This window comes from Pagrus major, chromosome 6 (assembly GCF_040436345.1).
Source record: "Pagrus major chromosome 6, Pma_NU_1.0".
Classification (NCBI taxonomy): Eukaryota; Metazoa; Chordata; class Actinopteri; order Spariformes; family Sparidae; genus Pagrus; species Pagrus major.
The window spans coordinates 21,786,818-21,807,096 of record NC_133220.1 but is presented as its reverse complement, the minus strand read 5'-3'; positions in this window follow the sequence as shown (position 1 = coordinate 21,807,096).

Genomic DNA, 20,279 nt, shown 5'->3' with positions numbered 1-20,279 from the left:
ATCAATCTGTTCTCTACTTGAGTATCTATTTTTCTGACAACCTTTTACTTTTACTCCCTACATTTATTTAACACAAATATATGTACTTTCTACTCCTTACTTTTTCAAAACAGGCTTGTTACTTTAGTGTCAATTCAGAGAGGGAGACTTGGATGTGGAGACAAGACGTGTTAGTGTCTGCAGAGCTCCCACAGCCCTCTGCCCGGATTTTCTTATTTTCTCAATTTTTTGCTGTACTCGGGATGCTTTACCGATCCAAAATTTCAGTATTTGACATCCTGGGAATGAGAGTCAATAATCAGCCATCTTTCTGGTGCATTCACAAACAGCTCTGACAAATCCTACTGATTCTACCTTAAGTTTAGTAGTCTGCACAGAAATGGCCCATAGGAATGTCCTTCAGAGGGATACTTTTTGCTTTTATTCTTTGAGTACCTTTCAAAGCCTGTACTTTCTTACTTTTACTTGAGTAAAGAAGCTGAATCAGTACCTGCAGTTTCACCAGAGTCTTTTATTACACAAGTATTTGTACTTCTCCTTGAGTAAAGAATGTGCTTACTTTTGCCACCTCTGGTTTTTGTGACTGAGATAACATTCTCACTGGAAATACTAATCAGGAGACTGTCAACTTCCAATGTCATTTTGTATTAGCTTGTTAGAGTTTTATGTAGAGTTTTGTGCTGGTTTTGCTGTTTTGTTTGATGGTGATTATGGTGTTATGTAAGGGTGTTAAGAAATGTGCATAATAAATGTGTCAGCCCAACGGCATCCCTGTGGCCAATGGCTTTATGGCCCCTCCCATGTGATCCCAACAGCCCGGCTTTGAGTCCAGTGGGAACCTTCGCCTATTTGCCTACCTATTGGCTATTTTAGTAAAACATTTCAACCTTGTGGCCATTTATACCACTAGTAAAGACATGACTGAAATTTGCAAACTGTATCGAAGTAGATTAAATTTACGGGGCCAAAACAAACCTTTAAGACAAGCTTATCTAAAGGAAGTGGATGTAAATTATGATACAGTATAATAAAGAATATAACGGTGTTCATTTGGCAGAGTTCTTTATATTTTCAAGTGACACCTTTTGTGTGAGATGAGAGCTTTAGACACAATTCTGATACAAAGAGAAATGACCTTCTATAGGCTGTGAATGTGTAAGAAATGGAAGCAAGCTCCGCTGTGTGGTGACCTTGATAAGAATCTCATCCTGTTTGTTACACTGTGAGCGGGTCTTTGTGAGGACTTTCACTGCAGGCGTATCATGGGTCAGTCTCTTGCTGTCGTTCGTCTCTCCTTTCCGCTTCTTTCCATCATTTACACCTCCCAGGAGTGAAAGCCCACAATGCAGCACTGTGTGTCAGTGGCCGTCTGCGTATATATGTTTGTCTCATGAGTATTTTTTCATGTTTGAGTGCAGTGAACAATGCTCTTATTCTTTTGTATTGCTCGCTGATACTGGTGACCTGCAGTCAATGAAAGCAGGAGCGCCAGCCTGCAGATTTCAAAGGGAGATTGAGGGGGTGAAGATACCTTTCACATCTGACAGCACTGTCTGAAAGCTTGTTGATGGAGGAAATACAAACATCCATCATCTGGAGGCAAGGTTACATAGAGGCTGCAGTTATTTTACACTTTTTAAAATCTTTTGGTTTGTTGTTGTGATTTAGCATCCTACGGGCTTGATGTCTAGTAAGAATCAAACCTTCATTAAGAAAAGCATGTAAGTTACATTTATGTTATAGTAATTTATTTACAGTCCTGTAAATCATTTATTGTACGATTATTGCACTTTTGCTTTTCTTTCATGGATTATAAATCAGAAATGACTGAATTACTGTCTTACATTACAGAAAACACAGAAACATTACAAAAATCACAACATTACAGAAAACACAACAACATTACAGAAAACACAACAACATCACACAAAAACCCAACAACATTACAGAAAACCAACAACATTTCAGATTACAGAAAAGGTGGGACAACATTCTTGTTGACAGAACCCAAGTCCCTGTGCACAGTCAGTGTCATATCCTAGTTGTATTGTGTGCCCTTCATATTATTATGGATCAAAAATAAACAGGAAAAGACATCCAACTGTGGCCTTGAGGACCTAGAACCAGAGAAATCTGAGCATTTTAGCAAAAAAAAATTGTTGCCTTAACATTTTCTGTCAGTTGACTGATCAAATATCGACTAATAGTTTCATTCTACATGAGCATTCTGGATCATTAACCAGAATTTGTGCACAGAATAATTCAATTTAAATGACTTTAGTTATTCTGTAATGTCCCTCGTTTTTTGACATGTACGTAGCTGAAATCACACACAGCTGTATTTACAACAGGGTAAAATACCCTGAAAACCAGCATACTGTAACTATACTTTACACAGAGGTGTATCAGGGTGGGGCACAGGGAGAGCTTATATGTTCAGAGGGGTTGAGCCTGGAGCTTGCCTGTCAGGCTGAGTGGCACTAAAGACTCAGAGCATGAATAACTCAACACAGTTTGACCCATTTAAATACCAAATGGAACCATTCCCTCCACTGGGGAACAACAGGCATGCTTGAACACACTGCCTTATTTCCATGAGGAAACCAGGATGTCACTGGTAGACAGTGTGAGTGTGGGAGTCATAGTATTATGCAGTGTTTTTTTCTGGCATGACTTCATTGCCTCTGGCTCTGGGTCAAATGAACATAGATGTCCCTGGCTGTGACCTGAGGTGGGTTGATAGCGCGGTAATCTAATCATACTGTAACCCTGGTGTGAACTCAGCGTTCCTGAGCTGCGGTGGCTGAAATAAAATTCTCGGTCACGTGTTTTATTTTCATTCAGCTTCTTCACGACCCACAGCATCAACCTCCAGCCTCTAATCGCTCATACAGTCATGGTAATCTTGCTTGCTGGCTAATGGCTTCCTCTGTTCACTTTACTCATCAGTGCTTAAACAGCACCCTTAATGTAAGTCAACTAGAGCACGCTGAATATGACAAAACATGAATTTTTAATATAAACCAGTACAGTAGGCCTGCATGCACCAATTTTCTACACTTATGTGATTTTGCTGAATCTGGAAGGACAAAGATTTTGCCCTTTTGCCCCTATAGGCTTATTGATGGCATGTGACTCCAGTCGCACCACAGTGTAAATCTCTAATGAGATGACTGTGGTAGGTGTACAGATGTACTTTCACTGAGCTGGGTTCCAACTGCCGCCGCCTCTACCACCTATCTGTACGACTGTCCCACAGTGGATGTCATTTCTTGTCTGAAGAGCTGGTTAATATTTAAAATTCATGTTTGTCTAGATATGACAAGTGACAAGAACCACAGCACTGGGAAAGAGGGAGATGGGTAACAGGGCTGTGGCAGGGAGAGTGGGGAATAGGATAAGTCAGGAGGTTATCCCTGATATTAACCTGAGACCATCTGATCTGACCGTTTACTGTTGCAGTGGCGGACTCAGGATGTTTGAGGGGCAGGGGTGAAAAACATTAAAAAGGGCACCAGCTGGATGTGGTGGGGCACCAGCACACAGAAAGTAATACTTTTATAGTGAAATTGTTACATACCGTGGTCAAGATTAAAAAATGTTATTATGTGATTGTAACTACTGCACATCTGCAATAAAACATGCTGGAAATACTATTAACTGTCACCTATTAAGGTCATGTTTTCTCCACAGGAAGGTCACCCTAGAGGACACTAAATCACATATTTTCCACTGGAGTGTACTTCATCATGTTTTCTCCACTGGAAGGTCCAACTAGAGGGCACTTCATCCCATTTACTCCACTGGAAGGGCACCCTAGATGGCACTTTATCATGTTTTATCTACCATAGGGGCATCCAAGAGGGCACTTTAACGGCTTTTCAAACCCTCTGCCCCCGCCCCCCCTTGAGTCCACCAGTGACCTGTAGTATCTGTAGTTTTCTCTGTCTGGAGAGGAAAACACTGGACTGACTCCAGACAGAGTTTGTCTTGACAATGTCAAACCCGAATTTGTTGTTTGTTTGACTGCTGGATATGCCCCTGGACAAGAACAGTGACATCTGGTGACAGCTCAGTTTGTCCAATACATGTATTGTATTTGTGGTAATGTTTGCAATAGCACAAGGAATATTACATCCTGCGAGTGATGATTAACTGGAGTCACACCATGGCTGGCATGAGATGATATCTGACAACAAGTCAACTCCATGTGACAGCAGAGACGGGGGGAAACAGTTTCATTGTTCCTGATGAGGGCTGTAGGATGCCACAAAAAGGACTGCAGCAGGGAATACTCTCAGAGTCTGAGCAGCCTAGTGAGTGAAAACATATTTACAGAGCCAGGAACAGAAAAAACACACACATAGTGTCTAGAATGAGGCAAAAGGGACACAGGATGGTGTGCACTATGTGGAGTGTCTCAAATGATGCCAAGGACAGAAAATGTGTCTGTGGGAAGGGAAATAGCAGCCCGGCCTTGACCAATATTTCTTAATCAGTCAAACTGTTCAGCTAGGAAATTGATGGCATGCAAGCTCAAGTTTACAGAGAGAATAGTACCCCTGCCACTGAGGATGAGAGCACAAGCAGAGAGGAATGGGCATAGAGACGTCTGTGACCTCTGCTGAGCTCAGGTGATGGAGCCATAACTCGAAACATGGGAACAATTAGTTAGGAAAGCTGGAAAATATGGGGTATCAAGTACTTTTGTGAGCTCTTAGAAGAATGGAACAGCCTCAACAGTCCAGTACCCTTGTGTAAAGAACTTGCAGTTGAAATCTATATTTTCCCACGTTATCGGGAAAGATGTTGTGAAATGTTGAATCCGTTGTTGAAAAACTGAATGTCAAGGTTAGAGAGGCAGGGCCTCTTTGGTGTTTGTTTACTCAAAATTAAATTTACTCATTATTCAAGTGTAATGAGGCTCCGAAGAGTTTTAACACTGCTTTGTTGTGTCCCTTTGAAGAGTAGTCCTTATTGATTTAACCTAATGAAGCTCTTTTTTTGTAAATCCCAAAAGCATTCCAATTACAGCACTGAATCCTGCTGCAATTAGTCCCGGAGCTGATGGAGTGCCACAGGGATTTTCTGGGATCACCCGCAGAGGTCGATCAGCATATTGTCTAACAGAACACTGGAAACGTTTATTTGTAATTCCCATATGTGTCATTCTTTTTACCATAAGGTAATAAGGTTTTTTTCTGAAAACTGTTCCCCAAAACATGAGCATGATTGAGCACAACACTGGTTCTGAGTGCTGTAACTGATATCACTGCTTTATTTTTGTTCCTGAGGATTGCAACCAGGGGCTACTCCACTGTTTGTGACCCATTTGGAATATATTATTATAATGTTCATTTATTATTTTTGCACTAAGTTCATTTATTCTGTCCTGTTCTTTTCTCAGTTGTCTATCGCTGTTTGGTTAGATTTAGGGACCTAAACGACTTGGATAGGTTTTAGAAAATAGTGAGAAAATAGTTTAGTGAAAATAAATGTTTTCACAATGAAAAATGTGTTTGAAAGGATGATTTATCTCATGTGCATATGTTTCTGGTCTTTTGCCCTGAGTCACCAAATTGTGGCATTACAAAAAAGTGATTGGTCAGTTTCAATGACGGTCCTGGAGCAACTTTAGTTATGATGTTCCAGGAATAATACCAACACGGTGATATCAGATCATCTGTGATGAGTCATCTTTGTGTTAATAGTGTGTGATGGCAGCTAAGGACGACCTAATATTGATCTAACACTTTATCGCTTGTCTCGTGTCTCAGGATGTTTCCATAAAAGACCACTCTGTATGTGAGAAAGTTGGTCATTCAGTTGGAGTGAAAAGATTATTTTCAGCTAGATTCTCTGGAGTTTTCCTGCCCTTGACATCCTCCACTCCCTCCCACTACCTTCTCTCTATCTCCAGCTCTCTCTCTTGAATCAGCGAGATTTATAAGGGCTAATAGCCGCCCACTCTCTTCACGCTCTTTAACTCTCCATCTATTGATATTAGCCAGCCAGGAAATGGAGCTAAATTATCCCATTCACCAGGTGACCTTAACAGTCCACAGGATTTACCCTCTAAGGGAGACTCTTCTACATTGTAACATTTGTGCAATGAAAACACATACTGACAGATACTGCATATGCACATTTAATTATGCACACATTATCATCATGTTACAGAAATAATTCATTATGATAGAGCTTTTTTTCCTCCAATATGGCACAGTGTAAATAACCAGCAATACAAATCAGCACAAAAAGGCTATCAGCGCTCTCAAGATAAGGTGGAGAAAAAAAGGAAAAAGGCAGACAAAGAAATATTTCACAGTAGAACAGACTAGCAAAGGAGGCCATCCAACCCCCTTCTCCCCACTCGCCGAAATAATACCCTCAGAGAACAGACTGGTGAAGCACTTCATCAGCCCCAAGCACATCACTGCTACCATATATGGACAGAAATGGGCAGGGCAGATGGGGTAGAAATTCCATCACTCTCCTCACTTCTCCTCCTGATGCAAATCCTCTTCCCTCCTGGTCCTAATCACTCCTATATGTTTTTATTCACCTTCCTTCATCCCAAGTGGGACAACCCAACCTGCCATTTAACCCAAAGCTTTGTGCACACTGGGCTTTTTTTTCTTGCAGAAAAAGCACTGGCAGCAGGCTGCTGGGATGAAGTGTTTTGGTGTGGATGAGGAGAAAAATGCTGTGTGTGGGTACTGTATCTTTGACAACATCTCATCCTGCTGACAGGAAAAGTGCAACGCTTCTTTTGAAAATCAGAGATATTTTTCAAGTTGAAGCACCCAGAGCAGCAGAACAAAAAGCTGGAGTGTTTTGAACAAGAAAAGGTGCTGGGTAAAGCGCTTTTATAAAGACAGCTGCTTCAGCGCCACACGCACGCTGTCTCTATTGAAAGTGTCTGAAAAAGGTGCTGATGCTCTAAACAGAAACCTAGTAGGCACAAGGCCTAACATTATCTTCAGGATTATTTCCTCCCCCCATCTCTGCTGCCCATAGATACACACACAAACACACACTCTCAGCAGTACCTCTATCGGTGAAAAGACACATCCTTACTCCAAGTCTCAGACAGAGCATGTAGCTAACAAAGAGCAGTTGTCTTTGTTCAGCAGGCGCAGGAGAGGGAGGGGTGAACATGGAGGGATAAGGATGGAGGATGGGGAGAGACGACAACTTCCCTCTTTTCTGTTTGAGCACAAAAAAGAGCAGACAGGCAAAATTTCTCTCACTAATCATAGGCATTCACAATTCAACCTGTTAAGACCCAGAGTCCTGACCTGCACTACTGTGCTTACTCAGGTCGGCCTAATTTAAATGTCGACTTGATGCTTGCGCTGAATCACCAAACTTTAAGGTGCAATATGTAAGAATGTTAGTTTAAAAACAAAAGATTAACAGTACGTCAAGATGTGTATGTATTGTAATGCATAGATATCTACTAAAGTTACAATGCTAACCAGCTAGCCCTTAGCCACTTTGTATCTCAAGAGAGGATAGTCCCATGTAAAACACTGCTCAAGCTCTCAATCCAGGCAGCATTAGCGGAGACGACCGCTAGCTGCATGGTTAATGAAGATAACCTAGGGGGGCGGCTGTAGCTCAGGAGGTAGAGCGGGTCGACAAGCAATCAGAAAGTCACTGGTTCAAATCCCTGGCTTCCCCAGCTGCGTGTTGAAGCAAGATATGGAACCCCAAATTGCTCCTGATGAGCAGATGGCACCTTGCATGGCAGCCTCTGCCATCAGTGTGTGAATGGGTGATTGTGACAAGTGTTGTAAAGCGCTTTGAGCGGTCAGTAGACTGGAAAAGAGCTATAGAAATGCAAGTCCATTTACCATTTGGTAATGGTATGCTAACGGCAGCTACAGTAGCCAATTCTTTCACATTGCACCTTTAAAGAGGTCATATTATGCTAATTTTCAGGTTTATACTTTTATTTGGGGGTCCTAGTAGAATAGTTTTATACACTTTACTTTTCAAAAAACACATTATTTTTCTCATATGGTGCATTGCCTTGAACTGTGTCTTGAACACTCCGTTATAGCTACAGAGTGAGACATCTCACCTCTGTTCAATCTTTGGTGAGAGTTGCACATGTGCATTACTTAACAGGCAGGATGTAGCCAACCAGAGGCAGAGTAGGGTGGGTCATGCCGAGCAAGGTAGTGTGATCAAAAATAACGCTGCTACAGCTGGTAACCATGGCTGTGGTATAGCTGTGCATGTTCGAGCCCGATTCTGATACTGAAACACAGGCAGAACAAACCGAACCACCTTCACAACCAAGACTGAACGTTTTAACTTTGCAATTTCTCTACATCACAGTAGCAACTGTATGTCTGCTGACTAACTGGAGTGTATATATTTTATAATATATGTATGAATATATACATTTATATAACGGCTGTTACATAGTGACGCACATAAATTATGGAAGTAAAGGCTTGACTCCAAACAAAGGCAGTGCAGGAGCAGTGTTTTCTGTGGGAGAGAGTAACTCCCTCTGGCGTGGACTTTGGGCTTTTACACTTTGAAGACCTTTTACATTAACAAAACAACTACATAACACAATTAAGGAAAGGCAAAAACCCAAAAAGCATAATATGGCCTCTTTAATACAACTCACACTGAGGGTGACATTAGTATCAAATTTCATGACAATCTGTCCAATACTTGTTTAGACATTTCAAATGTGAACCTCATGATGGCACAACGGAAAAATCAAGATATCACCAAAGTCATCAGGGTTCATGGTCTGGGAAACATGAATGTCTGTGATACATTTCATGGCAATCCATCCAGATATGTCAGCAGACAAACTGACTGAGAAACTGACTGAATTTGCCATCACCAGACATGGCTTTAACCTGAGCGAGGGAGAAATCTGTTGTGTCCTAAAACACAACAGTTAACAACCAATCAGCATCTGAAAATGTCACACATCACTACATGTGCAGCTTGTGTAGAGTGTAGAGACATGCTATGTTGCTGTGACCCACTGAAAAAGCAAAGTAAACTTATTTCATTATTAACTCCGAACCTTTCTGTCTCTCTGTGCTTCGGTCTCCAGAGACACAACGCATGTATGGTTCCATGATCTCAGCATACTGCTGATAATTATTTAATGATGAGACACAGATGGTAAAGACACATTTAACTCTCTGCTGTCTTACTTTGCAGTGGATTGCACGGATGCATGGTTTAATTAATTCAAGAATACTTTGACTTGATGGCATTTTCCTCTCGTGTGTTCCCCCCTTTCTCTCGTGACTCTGCAATGGGAAGTTAAAAAACCAACAAAATGATACGACTTCAGGCAGTCAAACAGTTCTCGTCTCCTCCTTTGCAAAACATCAGTGATGTAAAAGCTGCTGATGCCACATGTCAATTAAATATTAATGGCCTATTTTTTTTCTTTGAGATGAGCTGAAAGGAAGAAAAAGAAATCGTGTTTGCCGAAGAGCGAACATAAGAAGGATGGAAATGTAAAATTGATTAACAAGAGGTTATTATTGTGCTATTCTATTCTATTACTGAGCGGCACACCAAAGAACAATTACCTTTATTAATTTATTACTGCATATGGCAAATGAGTACAAACAGCTATCTCACAAAGTCACACACACACATGCTTTAGAAACTTCATCTTAATTTTCGATTGGGCCAAAACAAATCAAGCAAGGCCTGTGTTTGACAAACCCAAATGAAAGTCAATCCCCAAGAGCCTCTCCTAAATTGCTTTGCTCAGGAGCAATTATAAAGGGATCTGTTGATTTTGTTGTTAAGTGACTCTGATTGGTTGCGGAGTGGCAGGCTCTAATGTGGACACTAATGCAAAGTGACATGTGTAACAGGAATCAGGACCTCATCACCTCTGTGCCTATTAAGACTGATTCAGGGGAAACATTTCACTCACACACTCACCTTGAGCCTTGGCAGCACAACTGGACATAAACTGTTGATGCCAGCGCCAATGAAAGAGCAGTGCCCTACGTTTTTATACAGGATGGGTAATGATTGACATACTATAGAAAATACTAGACAAAATACAAAAAGCTAGTACTGGTTCCAGACATTCTCAAATCTAGTCCCACTAAAACTGGCTAAAACTGGCCCATAGCTGACCCTGCCCCTGCCCCTTTTAAATTTGATTCAGTTTAGCCTCACCCGAGAGTAAACTATTCCTCATCTGCTGCTGAATGTAAACATATGGCAGTAATAAATACGATTCATTAGACAGATGTGTAAGTACATACAAGGAACTTTTAACCGATTATGAAGCAGTTTTCAGGTTAGCATGCTAACCAGCTAGCCCCAGCCCATCCTGTCACTTAACACCTCTCTGAGCCTACAGTCTGGACTGCTAACTGCATGGTGAACTGGGATAACTAGCTAACGGCAGCTACATTTAGCAGCAGTTAGCAGATACTGGGGTGATATGCTGCCCCCTATTATTTGGAGTTGGGTTTGACAGGTGGCCAGTTCTATATTGCATATTTAGTGCCTGTCACCATGTAGGTCAGATTCCCTGTGAAATGATAAGAAAATTTAAACCACTTTATGGCAACTTTCTGAGGATAAATTGATGAGTCTCACAACCTGAGGAAAGAAGCTGCTCTGTAGTCTGGTGGTACGGAAACGATGCTTCTGTATTGTCAGACGGCAGCCGAACAACTAGCTTATAAAGCAGTACTTTATGTTGGCCTTGCTAGCCAGCCTTATCTTGCTGTTGGTTTATTATTATGAAGACATGACATACACTGTTTAGTAACTGTTGACAGCTTTACTTTTCTCAACAAATTACTATTGGCAAGGAAATAATCTGGTAGTCTTAGACTGACGTTGGGTGTGTGAACAAATTAAGTTTAATTTGTTCAGCCATCGTCGTATTATAATTATTACTCTTACACAGCCACAAATAGAGTTGTTATCTCGTCTCTGTACATTCTGCAAAAAGGTGTGTTTAAAAATGAAAAAATAAATTGTGTCTCTCCTTTGTTTGCTTCCAAAACGAATTCACGAACTAGCTGATCAAGAAGTTTACAGCAGGAGGCGGTGGTGCTCATACTGCTTTTGTCCACGGGGGCCGCCAGAATCAACAAAAACAAAAGTTGTTTTTTGTTTACGCTATCAACAAATCCAAACATAAAACCACCAAGTTGTTTTTTTTTTTTTTAGGTGGATATGTGCCAGACTATTTATTGGCCAGTCCCAGTTACCTCCTGGAGATCCCTCTGGCAACATTACAGTGACAACAAGTCTGGCAAATAACCCGCAGAAAACCACAACTTGGCATTAAGCAAATGAGATATAAGACGGTAATTAGGACGCTTTGAAGGTGTTGGTCTTGGTAGAATATGTTACTGTTGGACAGAGTCTGACTAGCTGTGTCCCCTGTCTTAGCTACTTGTTTCTGTTATATTCTTTTTATCTCATTATCAGCTAGAACGGGAATACGCATATTTCCCAAAATATCAAACTATTCCTTTAAAAGTGTAAATTATTTGGATCTGATCATATAGTATGGCACGAACTAGATCTACCACATAAAGCCAAGTGAAAGCTACACGGGAAACAACATAAGTACCACCTGTACACTCTGTTGCAATCCAATATAACAGACCTGCAATAAATTCGACCTCACTGAGGCTCATAATGTTTCATTTGTGTTGAGACTGGAGGGTGCTGATTCAACACAGAGAGGATTTTCTGAGGCTGTAGTTTGTGCTATTGTTGTGTTGTGCTGCATTATATTGTGAGGCGTTTCTGTTTCTGTGTCCGCCCCCTCACAGATTTTTTGTTCCACCTATCATTGTGCACCTAATGCCAGACACAGACTGACAGAGAGTTGGACCATGTCAAACACGGTATTAGTTTTGGGGCAAAAAGGGAAATTGAAATAAAATTGGAATTGCCACTTTTTTCTCTAATGAGTGACGGTGTTTGTCATCTACATATACAAGCAGGCATGTGTGTGTGTGTGTGTGCGTGTGTGTGTGTGTGTGTGCGTGTGTGTGTGTGTGTGAGAGAAACAACATCTGCAGTTCGTCAGCAGTGTTTGCTGCCTGGCAGAAGGTGGCGATGGTACCAGGAATGGTGTGAATGTGACATAATGTCACAACAAGGTAGCAAATGTGCTAAATGTTCAGAGGCAGGCAGCTGCTCCAGAAGAGAATCAAGCTGTTCATATTAATGCCAATTAAGATCAGATTTAATCAAGAAAATTAAATTGCAAACTGCTACATTTGTCCTCTTATGTTCAGATAGACGTTACCTCTTGTACTCTAAATGAACTCTGCGTGAACTCAGGAACTACTACCAGTTCACCTGCAGTAAAGTCATATGTGTGTGTTTGTGTGTGTCTGACTACTTCTCATCATTCACTTTATTTTCTTCCAACATTCATGACTCCTCCACACGTTTTATATATTTAACATTCTACCCGTATATGATGGAAAACAATCTCTGACAGGAGAAATGACACCCTGTCTTCCCTTCAGCAGAGTGTAATGCGGCAAAATGATGAGAAGACTTTGTGAAAGGTAAAACGGGGGGCATACGTTTCTGTGTGACTGGTTTTCCCAGATGGCCATGTGGAGGGAGCTGTGTGATCAGAGATCTAATAAACCGGTGGATATGCTGCATCGCCTTTCCTGGGAGGGAGTTGTTGCCATAGCAACCACAAGCACTGCAGGTTAATGGTGGGAAATTATGATTTGCCGGTCGCTAACTAACACACAGAGTCACTGCCGAAGCAACTTTGAAGCTTTCTGTGGCGGCAGTGCGATAGGAGCGCTTCTCACAGTGCAGTTTTTGGACACCACAAAAGGTATTTGAACGAGTTCCAGTCGGCCTGCAGCAAAATGAATTACATTTCACTAATGCATTTGTATTCAGAATGCTTTTACTCTGTATTTGCTTCACACTCAATCTGCACATAATCCTGAATCTTAAAGTAGTGAAACATTTAAAAACACCCTTCAGTCTCAGATAGGAATCCTTCTAACAAGTATCTTGTTAGTGTCTCTGAGGATGAATCAGACTTGTGTGTTATGAAAACGTTTCTGTCCAGTTTACAGAAGGCTACAGTAACATTTGTTGTTTTATATTGTTGCAAAAAGTCATTGCAGCAGCGTGGATGGATTACTGATTGGCCCCAATAGACAAAGGTTTAAGATTTCCAAGCTTGAGTCTTGTGTTCACTCTCGTGTCTGTGTGAAAGCAACACTGGAAACAGGGGGAACAGCTAGCAAACAACTGAATCTGGCTTCCTATTCATTGTACAGACATGAAAGTGGTATCAGCCTTGTTATCTAACGCTCAGCAAAAACATGTGTAAGCATAATTCCTAAAATTCTGATACAAGCATTTTTTGTTTCAGTAAAAGGGCTAAAAGACAGGAGTAGCTTCAAACTCTTTCCTCCTGATGACAGCCATCAGCTGGAGATATATTTGCCTTTTAACCACGCGTTCACGTAGACAACCGTTACAGGATAACACCAAAACATGGCACACCTTAGCTTGTCTTCAAAACCTTCCGCCATCGTTGTCCCTGCCGCTTCTGACATGCTTACTGACCCCTGACCCTTTCAAAACCCCATACAGGCCGCACATACTGCCCGTATGGGGTTTTGCAGCATTAATTTCAGTTGATGTGCACAACCAACACTCCAAGCACACGCAGGATACACGAGCTAGCCATCATGCATTTGTGAACACGTTAAAACCAAGTAGCTATATCTCTGGCCTTAGCTGACATTTTTCCCCCCTCAGGTTTTCTGTAGAAGGTTCAGAAGAACATCAGCTCCCTGACTCTACGAGAAGAAGAGGCATCATCCCCAGGGGACCATCGTCTAATATTTAATTCTTGAACTTCAAATATAAAACAACTGTTAATATCCCTTCCCTGTGGCTCTAAAGATATCAAGTATGATGTGACAGAGACTGAGATCTGCTTATAGAAACAAGCTCGTTGGCTTTGTAATGTCATCAGTTACGCTTATTAGGGAGATGCATTACAGAGCATGTAAATGCTTTGTGTAAATAAGAAGAACGGAAATGAATCAGTTACTGTACCTCCATGACTCAGAGCTGAATCACGTTAAATACCCTATTTTATAGCCTAAACAATGTCAGTTTTGCTGAACCCTTTAGTGTTTGGCTGTTTGTGTTCAGAAGTGAACTTTAGGCTAAATGCATAAAGCATTGCATTAATAAGGCAACTGCATGAAAGGTTTAATCCGTACAAACACAGGAGGACTACCGGAGGAACATCGAAGAGAGGTTCACAAATACCACATGTAAAACTTATTAAGGAGAAACAACGCTGAAATGACAAAATGGTGTTCATATTCAATTAAAGAACGTGGATGTAACTTTCAGATGAAACCTGCCTGGCACACTATTCTTGTCTCGACAAAGAAATGATCACATGCCTTCTCCGTAGCTACAGCATGGATGAAGAGGCAGCAGCTCAAACAGCAACATGATGAAACGTTGTCATTTTCACTGCTGCCCTTAGAGAGGAAGGGAGGTGGAGGAGGAAGAATCCAAATCAGTGACAGGTCTGAGAGAAGAGAGGTATCTTTCAACAGTCTCCTCTGTGAAGTTTTTGTGTTTGTGTGTGTGTGTGTGTGTGTGTGTGTGTGTGTGTGTGTGTGTGAGAGAGAGAGAGAGACAGGGGGGAGGGGGTCATAAGATCCACTTTAAAGTCCATTTCATATCATAATTATTCTGAATTATTAATCAGAAAGTCATTAATTTTATATCATCTCTGGGTCCATGGCACCCAAGAGTCTTTAGATATGCTCTCCTCTCAAACAAGCCTCGTTCCTCACTGATGAATAAACTTCAGTCATGTCGACAATAAAACTCATTTTAAAGAGCTCAACAAACAATGAGGTGCCATATTCTCCTCCAGCTGCCCAGCCATCACGCTCTTTTACTCCGCAGCTCGTGGCCGGCAGGGTGGGACTTTTGTTCCCGTGGTGCTGATGACAGAACAGATGGTGAGGAGGGCTGCCTTGTTTTGGGCACCGCTGTCGGTGTCAGACGCGTTTCAGTCCAGCTGACCTGCGCCAGGCAGCTGCTCGTCACTGAGGAGCTGTGCGCTGCAGCGTCTTTCACTTCTCAACTATCACCGCCGCGTGGAGATCCGAGCTGATATCACAAAGCTTTTCCACAGATCTGAATAAGGCTGCTTATTTTCTGTTCGGTCTGCATCATCATCATCATCCCGGAGCTGCGGATACCGCATGGGTCAGATACAGTAGCCTGCAGCAGAGGATACAGCGCTTCATAGGTGAGAGCAGCGTGTTTATTCTGTGCATGTGCTGAAATCTGGATACATTAAAAAAAACATCCCAGATCATTTCCTTATTTCATTTCTCGGTAGAAAAGGGTGTTGTTGTTTTCTTCATTCGGGTCAAGAGTGATAAACTCGTAAACATGAAGTCATCATTTGCTTGTTTTTTTAGAAATGCACAGATCAACAAAGATGAAATGAAACAATAACGCGTTTCTCTCCATGGCGTGGGTCCTCGTGCTGCGCGTGAAGACAGAGAGATTTGAGTGTTTTTTTGCAGCTCCAACAAAGAAAGATCTCGTTTTGACAGAAAAAAGACCCTCAAAGTTGTCATGTTTATTGATGTTTATGTGCAATGTGTGCGCTGGGTCAGTCTTGTCGATAAAATGCATTATAGGAGTATTAGATTTGCAAGGACACTGTGCTCTGCGGTCAATCTGTGCAGAGTACATTATAAACCTTTTTCCAAGTCTAAACAATAGATAGCCATAAACTGATCAGAGATCAGAAGAGGAGAAGCAAACCTTCAAATCAAACATAAAAAAACAAATGCTGGAATTCTTGTGTTAAGTTGCAATATTCACTTCTGTTTGTACTTTTGCCTTAAAAAAAAGCCAAATATTAATGCACACTGTGAGTCTCATCATTAAAGCTGCAGTCACGCCAGCAGCCCTGACATTTCACTGCACCGTGACACCGGGTTCAACTAACAGTGGAGTGGAACATTCACACAAACTGCAGCATCACTCGCCAGTGCAGAGTGCAGCTGAAACAGCTGAGTATGGGCTCATGTGCTCCACAGAACCCATTTGCATGGGGTCAGGAGAATCGGCAGATGTCTGAAGGGAAGACGCAGAGGAGAGAGAAAGAAAGAAGGGGCAGTGTTTCTGCTCAGAAGTTGGAGAGAGCAGGCAGGGGGAGTCTGCATTGTTTGGGTCACCTTTGTCAAGTGAGCTCTGTTGTTTCAGCTGCTGCATTACAGCAACACCTGTTACTGAGACCACTGAAGAAGCCACTGATATCAGTATGGTGTAGGGTTATCACATAGGCTTGATCAGGACAGGAGGAACATTATGCATTTGTTTTGGGAGTCAAACAATTGATACATATGTCACCCAGTGAGAGTTGAAAAAGCTGTGGCACCTTCCCCCAGTCCTCACAATGCACAGTGACGTACGTCCTCAGCTGGTCATGAGGAGTGTGAGAACCTGTCGAAACAAAGACACGTCTCGGTGCGTCTGTGTGTGTTTGGGTACGAGCCATTGTGAGCCACAGGGCCAAACTCTGCAACATGTGCTGGTGCCGGGGTTCCCACAGCAGCAGAGACAAGGGTGCAACAGCTTGACCTTCTCCCTTTGTGAGTATGATCTGAAGGGGAGCGTAGAAACACTGCGGGCCAATGAGAGGTTCAGTCATGTGATGTTATGACTGAGTCAGCTGTTTTTTCATCCTTTGTTTTATCAGCAATAGAATGAAACTGTATTTTGTGTTATTACTTTTCTCACCGCTCTCGTTCTAGATGGAAACGGTGGAAGAGACTTTAGTTCAGTTAAAGGGGCACCATGTAGTTTTGGAGAGGAAATTCAAACATAGAATTTTAATATTTACAATATTAATGAGGTTATAACACAAAGTCAGAAATATTTATTTTTTCCATAACTGAATAAACCAGCTGTTCTCAGAGGAAAATAAGGTCCAGGTCACTGTTTGAAGCTTGAAAGCTGGCAGGGTCCGCCAAATATAAACAAAGTAAAACAGTATGAAATTGTGTTGTCCTTTAAGGCCAGTTTGTTTATTCAGTCATGAAAACAAAGAGAGTTTGTTTAACTAGTTTGTTTAGAAATTAAGAAAAAACAGTCAATGAAGATCTTTCTCTTCTAAACAAAACCATGTGGAAAAAAGCAAGAGGAGAACTGACACCCTGTGAGAAAGATCTTCATTGACTCATTTTTTATGCCTAAACAAACTATATAAACAAACTCTCTTTGTTTTCATGACTGAAGAAACCGAATAAACAAACTGACCTTAAAGGACAACACAGTTTCATGCTGTTTTACTTTGTTTATATTTGGCGGACCCTGCCACCTTTTTTAGCTTCAAACAGTGTTCTGGGGACCGTATTTTCCTCTGAGAACTGCTTGTTTATTCTGTCATGGGAAAAAAATTGTATTTCTGAATTTGTATTATCACCTCATTAATATTGCAAATATAAAAATTCTCAATTTGATTTTCTTCTCCAAAACTACATCCAAATGTGCAAATTAAAAATCAATTTTAACCGCACAAGTTAATCTTCCTTGACCTCTGCATTTTTCTTGAACAAGGATTCCCCTGACATTAGAGACTTTGGCTTTGTCAGTATGATTGATCGATGCTCCAATGACAACAAACTGGCTTCTCATCAACATTGCAACTGTAGGGAGCGATGAAGTGAAGGGGGAGGAGGGGGAGGGCAAAAGGGGAAGAGATGATAAAAATGAGAACCAGAGGAGAAAAAATTGTGTCAAGATCCATCTCAGCTCCTCGGGGAAATAAAGCTACCATATGGATTTGCAGTAAATAGGAATACAGGCAATTCGCCATGCAGTGGCTTATAAACCTTAATGGAGTCTGAAGAAATATTTTAAAAAGTATGCAGCATTCTTTCTTTTAATTTCATATGTTTTTGGGGATTTTCTCATTGTACCCTCAGCCCTGTTGCATTTTCAGTTCAGCAGTTCCCTCCTGTGGCCTTCTAATTGAAGCAGAGCTCTCCATCCTCTCCCTCTTTACTTTCTTTCTCTTCCCTCTCTGACTGAGTGGACATGCATCCTTCTCCTCTTCGGCTCTACACCTCTGCCATCAGCAGCTGCACCAAAGCCCTGTGTGATGTGAAGTGAGACGCTTGCATACTAATGGTGCAGGAACAGGATGTGTCTCAGGCAGGCCAGCGCCGCAAAGACATGGAGAAAACATCAGGCACCACATGATAGCTCTGGATTGAGACTGATTGAAAAACTGGTTGTTTTAGTGTTTAAATGTGGAGATATGTTATCCGGTGGTGTAAGCTGACATGGGGAAAGACCCAGACATTTGAGCATATGTGCATGATGTGATTGTGCTTACTGGTCCACTACATCATGCATATATTCTCTGTTGTTTCACCATACTGTGTAATGCTGCAGCCACCTTCTTGTACCAGCAGCAGCTCTCACTGGCATATTCCTTAAGCCGCCTGATGGCACTAATAGCTGTCTTCTCATGTCTTCTCATTTGGTTATGAAACAGACATGCCGGTGGCATAGCCGTTGCTATGGTGACGGCATGTCTGTGAGCCTGTTGTGCGGCTGCTGATTCAGAAACACTGCTTACATTTTGCACCCAGTGGAAAGGGCCTCAGGAATAGAGGGGGCAAAGCACAGCCTCCTATGAAAAATGATGCAGTGTGCTATCAAGTGAGGTTCCCCCCGGCTGCACCAGTGGCACATGAGGTGTAGTATTAGCAGCACTGCATCTAAATTCTTCGAAGGTGTAAAAAGGAGTATTAATTAAATTTCTTCAAATCAACCAAAGAGGCATTTTTTCAAAAAAGAATTCAAAACAAGAAGTGTTTTTTTTAACTTCATCCGGTGAAAACAGAAAAAGATTTAAAGAGAAATCCTCCCTGCGTCTGACTGCAGGTCTGTGTTTCTTTAGCGACTCTGATTATCTTCATTGCTCCCTGTGTTGTCCAGAGATCCTGTCCTATAAATGCATTTATGAGGCCCTAGCATGGAGCAGACAAAGCTCATTATGTCCCACAATTACATCTCGCTGTCTCGCTTTGAACCTCAGGGCCAGTGATCCTCGCTTCAAGCTTTACGTGAACCCACTGGAAGCTACAGTGGTTGTATATTTATTGATGTGTGTGTGTTTTATATGTGTAATCATGTGTGCTTATATTAAAACCTCATAAGGATTGGGTGTGCAGACAGAGTAAATCCCTCCTGCTGGAGGCTTCAATTCAGACAGTCAGCTGGATAATGCCAAGCTGTTGAGGGATTTTTCTGCCTCCTCGCAGCGGTCTGCGTATGCATGCATGTCACAGTGTGTGAGTCGAGCGGGAAAACAGGATGTGTATTTTGTGGCAGTGCGGAGATGGTGCAGTGTAGATACATATGTACACATGCATTTTTAATTATGTTCCCGACAGTGTAATTGCTTTCTGCTGCCTCAGCCAAGAGATTAGCAACGTTTTTTCAGGATACAGGAGCTGGTCCAGCCCCGCTTTGACAGTAAGAGAATTAATCTGAGACCTAATCTCTGTCACATCCCAGAGAACAAGAGTTCACAAAGGTGTCGTCCCACCAAAGTGATTCTGTACAGCATGGTGCTATAACACACCTCTCTCCATCTCCCTCTTGGATATGACCCTGTGGGATTTCACTTCTCCTCTGTTTCAGTTCTTGTCATGTTTCGAGACAAGACTCGTAGCCAGGACTTTGAGGCAGAATAAAATACAGTGTGCTCGGTCTCCTCAGAATACACGTGTGCTTTCCATCCTGTAAAAGAACGCACAGACCAAAATAGCCTCATGTAGTTTTAGTAGAAGTGAAGTGAAGGGCAATTGTAAATGAGTTGGCCAATACTTTTTTGTGTGTTGATTCAGATATATTCATGATATATGCTTTGTGTGCTTTAAAGGTCAGAGCACATGGATACGTTGTACGTCATCTACATGAAAACTATTTGCTGCTGAGAATTTTATCCACAAACTCAGGCAGCGTGGCAGAGCAACTGGCTGTATGCCAGCTTGAATCCCTGGATTAGGAGTTGACAGGAATGCTTGGAGCCCAGACATACCAAACTGACATCAGAGAACTAGTGGCAACCCAGTTCAAGTATTGTGTCGCCTCATGTCGCCTGTGTCTCGGCCAAAAACTAAAAGCTGCGTTTGAACACACCGCAAAGACTACAGCTGACGTTCTACGTT